The sequence below is a fragment of the Clarias gariepinus genome, chromosome 1 (genome assembly GCF_024256425.1).
Source record: "Clarias gariepinus isolate MV-2021 ecotype Netherlands chromosome 1, CGAR_prim_01v2, whole genome shotgun sequence".
NCBI classification, from domain to species: domain Eukaryota; kingdom Metazoa; phylum Chordata; class Actinopteri; order Siluriformes; family Clariidae; genus Clarias; species Clarias gariepinus.
The window spans coordinates 44,976,615-44,984,435 of record NC_071100.1 but is presented as its reverse complement, the minus strand read 5'-3'; positions in this window follow the sequence as shown (position 1 = coordinate 44,984,435).

Here is a 7,821-nt window from a genome sequence, read left to right as displayed (position 1 = left end):
TATTGCCTGAATTGCATCCAATAAGTACAGTATGGGGTGTGATAAACTACGGGGGGAAAAAACAAAACTGAAAGCTTGTTAATGAGAGAATGACAGGAGCTCAAATAGCCACTCTTTACAACGATGATGGATAGAAAAGCATCTCAGAATTTACCATTTTAGACGGAAGCCATTCATGACTTGGAGAAAAAAAAACGAAGGCATAAAATAAAACCTTTAGACATTTTGTTTACCTTAACAATACTTTATGCTAACATAAACTTCCTATCGGTCCAATAATCTGGTAGCAAATTTCATCACATATTTTTCAACCGATAGTTGAACAAGTTAATGATAAATAATCAATTAATATGTAATTAATGCAACATAGACACTTGTTTTTACTTTCTAATTTTTTATTTAATTTAAACAGTTCTAGCAGCAGAATTTGAACAGTTTCGTTAAATGAATCAAACTAATTAGACACAAATAGTTAAAACAAACATAATTGTATTAAATAATTATAAAGTAAATTATTAAAAAATAAAGCTTTTGAAAATACTGTCCCTTGTCTCGCTGTCGTCATTCAAAAGTTAATGTCCGGTCTTGCGCATCGCCTGAACTGAACGTGCGCCCTCTTGTGGTGCACAAGTTAGTAGTTAAGCTGGCTATGGAGAAACACTATGCAAAACAAACCTTATCTGTTAATACATTTTTAATCGGTTAAATTCTTAATTGCAAACTAAGCATTTAACATAACAACTGTACCTAGCCTATTGTCAAAATCCAACATTATCATATTTATTATTGAGTTCTTGCATTAGTTAGTTTATTAAGTTAGTTAATCCCCTGAACTGATTTAAATCTCAATAATTTTGATTTAATTTAAATTAATTAAAATTCTAATTTAGATTCCAAATTAAAAACTTTCAAATAACTCAAAAACAAGTAGGTTTGTAATATAATCACTGTAGATTTGTGTTCTGCTAGTGTATGGAAATCTTTAAATAATGTATAAAAAGGATTAAAAAATAAATAAATAATAAATTATATATATATATATATATATATATATATGTGCATCCATGCAATTTATCCTACAGGTAAACAAACAGCATTGTTCTAAAGAAGAAGAAAAATATAATAATAAACCTATAAAATGATATTTTCTTATAAACTCTGTAGGCCATGTTCTACTGAACACAATAAAGAGCAAAATGTCGGAGCAAAGATCATCCCAAATGTCTCACTGGCAGTTGTTTTGGTCCGGCTTTGTTTCTGCCTCCAAGGTGTTCCTGTTCCCTGGTGTGAGGGAGTGACGAGAAACCCACACTGCACTTACACTGCCAGGTCCGGGAGTAAATTGTTTGGTTTTGAAGCAGTGTCTCAAGGAGCAGGCTGTCGCAATGATGTGGCTTTTGAGACCAGAGGTTCACTTTCCAAACAGAACAGGCACGTCTTACTGCTTGCCTTAGACATATTTCCTTTTTAATGGGTGGGAGGATTGTAGGGGAAAAAACAGTGTGCTGTAAATACCTATTAGATTTCATTTAGCCTTTTTATGTCAAGGTGCAGAGAAGGGGTTTATGGCTAAATGCCTCAGCATTTCCAAATTTCAGCCATGCATCATATAAATGTGTGGTGCTAAGCATCAAATAAACATTAATGGATAGTTTATTAGGAAGCATTAACGCTGGGTTAAATGCTAAACAATAACCCTAAATAACTCTGGTAGAAGCATTGTAAAGCTTGGTCTTTAATAAATAAAAGGGTAAATCAAGTCAATTTTAAGCTTTTTCACTGTAAAAAAAAATATATATATATTATTTTTTATCAAAGAGGCGGTCCTATGTTGTTGCTTTTTTTTTCAGTCTAGGATTCATTTTTCATGGCTCTTGCTTCAGAAGCAATATCAAGGCAATATCAATTTAAATGCAACCAGGATGACATGACTGAAATGAGATTTATAATAAATAAAACAGCAACCCAGAGCGATTTGCTCTCAGGTCTCCACCTGACAATTCAGTCATATAAAAAGCTGTGATGATTTCTACATTACGCCAACCTGAATGCGCTATACCACAAGAATCGATCGTTGTTACGATCGTAAAAGCATTTCATTTGAATTATTTATATGTAAAATCCATTGATGTCTAAATTGAATATCCATGTGTCCCTTATACGCCCTTCTTATTGTTTGATGTTTATATGATTAGTTATGTTATTAGTTCATTCTGTAGCTGACATTCGCGTCTGTGTGAGTTTGCTAATAGAAGGCCAAGTGTATGGTGTTTACCATGCTTCATGGTCAGGTGTCTGACGGAACACATTAGAGCTATGAGCTCGATTAGATTTTTCCAGGTGTTCTGTTTTTCGATTCGATCCAATTCAGTTCAATAGCGTTAATGTTTATCGTCTGGTCAGATGTATTTTTTAACAGGTTTTGATATATTTAATAAACATTGAAACAGTGTGCAACTCATGTCATGCATGCATGCTTTAAATGTCATGTCTAGTACAATGAAGTGATAAATGATCCACACTTCAGCCCATTAGGTGGTGCTTTTGCACAATCGTCCATCATCTTAAAAGTAGAAGAAGTGACACCGCGTAAAACTACAATTTAGCATCAATAACACTGTGTTGTCCACCTTGATTTAGCCAGTGCACCACATTAAAGGAGTTCCTGGGAGGCCAGCATTTTAGAAGTGATGCAATCATGGATCCGGCGTACTAATAAAACCTTAGTGTTCTGTGTAGCATTTGTGCGGTAGCACGGTGGCTTTGTGGCAAGCACTGTTGCTTTGCACCTCCAGGGTCTGGGTTCAATTCCCACCTCGGAATTGGTGGTGCTTGGTGGGTTTCCTCTGTGTGCTCTGGTTTCCTCCCACAGTCCAAAGACATGCATATTAGGTTAATCGTAGTTCCCGAAATCCTCTTAATGTGTGAATGCGCACGTGGATATTGATGGGAGGTCCTACCACAGTCGTAAAATGGAAATTAATACACTGGTGATCATCATTGGCCACATAAAGAAATAAAGGGACTTTCTAACCCTCCTAACTGTGTTCTGTTATTCTGCACAATCAAAAGTCCTGGTTTGACTTGAACACTCCTCGTATAGTGTTAACAGGAAAGCCAGCGAGCATAACACTCTAATTATTAATCTCTTTAATTATTATCTCCTCCTGAGATCTAACTCCAGGTTCTGAAATTTAATCATAAGACTATTATCATAAAAGTAACAATTTGTAACACTTCATGGGAAATAAAACCGAAGAGAAATTTTGTTTAGCTGCTCGTAATGTAATATTCCTGACCTTTAGTCTTGTTTTATACTGAAATATAAACCAAATGGTGCAGGAACGGCACATGAAACAATCTTCTCATAAAATTTTTTAAAATCATAACACACTTGGACACACATCTAAAACAAATTTTACACAGTACATGCCATTTGCTCCTACTAGAGGCCTCTAGTGGGCACTTGAAGCTTTGAGGAGCCATTTTCAACACAGTCGGCGTGCTGAGACCAGGCTTGTGCGTGTTGAAGAACACGTAAGCTTTAATACGGTACCATTCGCTGGGGGTTTGCAACTTGCCTCTGGTCTGTGCATGTGTATGTTCTCCACGTGCTTGGTGGGGATTTTAAACCAAATCCTGAACCCTATTCTTATTTTAGCTTAACCCTAGAAGACACTTGGTCCAAAGGTAAAAGCTAGGTAGAAATGGCCTCCTGACCCAAACCAACTTTAACCTCAGATGAGCTTTGACCTTATAAACCCTATCACTGGTTAAACCAGTATCGCACATCAACCATCACTAGATAAGTGTATAAGGTCCATAGACCACCATGGTAGACCGGTCAAGGACCTTTCTTCAGTAGACAGTCTGTGTCTCAGCATAGAGAAGAGCTTAAGGTCTAAAGGTTTGCATGTAAATTATGGGTTAAAAAGTTATTTTCCATACCATTAGAAAATTGGCATCTTTAGAAGAGCACAAATAAGTAGAATTTACCTATTAACATTATTATGCGAAGAAGTTTGAAAACAGAGCTATAACTGAAAGTCCAAGACCAGAACTAACAGAGATTGAGTCAAGACTTTGATTCTTAAGTGGACTGAAGCCTATTCAAGATTGAATCTAAATGAAAGTAAGATCAACTTGAGACCAAAAGCCATTAAATACTTTTCCAGGACAAAGCCTTTACATCAACTACTTGGTTTCATTCATGCATTTCACTCATAATAAGGCAGGTTTCTAGAAAAGAAACTAAGAAACTAGTTCTTACTAAAGTTTGTGCATCAACACTGCAACATTTATGTTTACAAAGTTAAATTCAGCCTTTATTCATCACATATACATTGAAATTCCTAATTTCTTAATAGGGACTGAGAACATATTTAGCAAAGCCAATGTGAAGACTAAAACAAATACTTTCATTTGTCCAAGGCAATGTAAGCCCGAGAGTTCTACAACCCTAGAGCATGTCCCTCCCTCTATCCAGTCATTGGAGACCTAGTAAGGTGGCTCAAGGTAAGATGGTTTGTTTTGGTCTTATCTTCTCCTTGCAAAAGGACAGAGCAATGGATGCGCTTTGCTTGTTTAAGAGAACAGGACTGAATCTAAACCCCTTGTCCAACCCAGCACTAGGCAAATCATTCACCAATGGAAAGCCAACCCAACCACAACCTTTCTGTCAGGGGTAGCTCAGTGGCTAAGGCATTGGACTATGGTCCGGAAGGTCCCAGGTTCTAACCCCCCCACCAGGTTACCCTTGAGCAAGGCCCTTAACCCTCGACTGCTCAGATGTATAATGAGAAACAAAAATGTAAGTCGCTCTGGATAAGGGCGTCTGCCAAATCCTGAAATGCAATTGTTTTCCAACCTTTGTCTATTCATAATTCTAAACCTACCCTTGACAAACTCTAGTCCAGCTCTAGCCACTGAAAGTAAATAAATGAATTAATACGGACAATGGTGGGATGATGGCGAGTTGCCGAAAAAGAAAAGCATCTGTAAGCGGTAAACAAGAAAAACGGTTCAGCTGGCAATTACTGCAAATCAGCAAATGGCACTTCAACCCTTTGTTAAAAGGTCTCAGTGTGAGCGCACACACACATGCAAGAAGGTATCCAGCAGAGAGAATCTAAAAAATAAAAATTAAAAGTTATGAAGTTTAAAAATGTATAATAATAATAATAGTAATAATAATAAAGCAAAAACAATAGTTAATTAGACGATAATGACCTTGCAACCACCCAGTTACAGTATAATGTAAAATTAGCAGCATTACTTTATTTGGGTAATGAACTGTCCAACACAGTCAAAAGTCAAACGCATGAAAAAACTGAAAATAATCACGAATGACTGGGATCGGAGATCACTTAAACACTTGGTGAAGGTGTAAAGTAGAAATTAAAGCCATGTTTAATAGTGAACGAAATGTAATGAGAACTCACAGGATTGGGACTAAACAATTTTGTGACCAAAAGAGGGGCGGCAGGATGGCTTAGTGGTTAGCAACGTCGCCTTGCACCTCCAGGGTCGGGTTTGATTCCTGCATGGAGTTTGCATGGTCCTCCTGTGCTTGGTGGGTTTCCTCCTGGTACCCTGGTTTCCTCCCACAGTCCAAATACATGCAAATTAGGCTATTTATCGTTCTCAAATTATGACATTTTTTTAGAATTTCCCCTTAAATTTAGGACTAAATCTTAGTAAAGATAAAAATGTTTCACGAAATATCCTAGCCCTAAAAACAGCTCCTAAGGTTGTTAATAGTAGAGACGAGGACTTTTAACAGGCTTAAGAGTTTCTATAGCAGAGGACAAAATAGCAGAAAGAAGAAATATTCTCCAAATACTGAACGTAAAGCTAAAAGTAAACACTGCTCTTCTGTCCAATCTGGTTTTCTTGTTTTTCTTCCTTTTATCTCTCTTGGATTGTTGGCTACATACAGTACCATCCAAAAAAAGCTACTTAAATAGACGGTCCTGCAATCATGTAAATTAGTAAAAACTGAGCCTTTTTGCTCCCATCAATCAGAAATAGATTAAAAGTAATAAAATCATTGTGATAAATAAATGTAAGAACTTAAATATACAGTCGTATACATTTGGCTGTTTAATTATCTTTAAGATATTTAGCCTATAAAAGAAACTTTGCATAAAGTAGCCTGTAGTCATGATTATACAATTTCTTTATATACAGTCATGGCGAAAAGTTTTGAGAAGTACATAAATATTGGAAATTGGAAAAGTTGCTGCTTAAGTTTTTATAATAGCAATTTGCATATACTCCAGAATGTTATGAAGAGTGATCAGATGAATTGCATAGTCCTTCTTTGCCATGAAAATTAATTTCTTCCTAAAAAAACCTTTCTACTGCATTTCATTGCTGTCATTAAAGGACCTGCTGAGATCATTTCAGTAATCGTCTTGTTAACTCAGGTGAGAATGTTGACGAGCACAAGGCTGGAGATCATTATGTCAGGCTGATTGGGTTAGAATGGCAGACATGACATGTTAAAAGGAGGGTGATGCTTGAAATTATTGTTCTTCTATTGTTAACCATGGTGACCTGCAAAGAAACGCATGCAGCCATTATTGCGTTGCATAAAAATGGTTTCACAGGCAGGGATATTGTGGCTACTAGAATTGCACCTAAATCAACAATTTATAGGATCATCAAGAACTTCAAGGAAAGAGGTTCACTTCTTGATAAGAAGGCTTCAGGGCGTCCAAGGAAGTCCAGCAAGCGCCAGGATCGTCTCCTAAAGAGGATTCAGCTGCGGGATCGGAGTGCCACCAGTGCAGAGCTTGCTCAGGAATGGCAGCCGGCAGGTGCGAGCGCATCTGCACGCACAGTGAGGCGAAGACTTTTGGAAGATGGCCTGGTGTCAAGAAGGGCAGCAAAGAAGCCACTTCTCTCCAAAAAAAAAACATCAGGGACAGATTGATCTTCTGCAGGAAGTATGGTGAATGGACTGCTGAGGACTGGGGCAAAGTCATATTCTCAGATGAAGCCGATTGTTTGGGGCATCTGGAAAAAGGCTTGTCCGGAGAAGAAAAGGTGAGCGCTACCATCAGTCCTGTGTCATGCCAACAGTAAAGCATCCTGAGACCATTCATGTGTGGGGTTGTTCTTATCCAAGGGAGTGGGCTCACTCACAATTTTGCTCTGAGAAGTTTCCTAAATCACTTTTAGTCTAAGACTCCCAGCTAGGACTTTTTAGGATATAATAGGAGCTCTCTGCAAAATTTTCTAAGAAGCATTGCAAATACGGGTTCAGGACTATAGCACCAGAACCAGCACCAGTGTAGTGGAAATGAGGTAAGAGAGTGGTTCTGGGGAGCATGAAGATTCTTTTCTGGATTAAATTCAGTATTAAATTCATTTCTGGATTTTATGGATTAAATTCAGTAATTGGATATCAAAGGGAGAAAAGAAAAAAAACATTCCAAGAGAAATGAAGAAGACCCGGTTCTATCCAGACAGCAGATAAGGGGATTTGGCGTTCCAAAATTGCCCGTCGTGTGTGTGTGTCCTGTGACGGATCGGCACTGTGTACTCTGAGTGGCCGTATCCAATCCTTACTGGCTCTATATTGGCCTTTTCTTTCCCCGCTCACAATTATATTCATATCTATACAAAACTACCTGGTTACTCACCATTAGTTCATGAAATGTTAACAGAAGTGGTAAATAGGCGAACCATTTAAATGCAGTTCGTGTTAGGAATCGTATTGAACACGCCTGAGCGGCGCGCACACAAACCCGGAATTTAAACGAAACCAGCTCCTCACACTTTACCATTGCAGATGTTTCACTTACACATTAATCC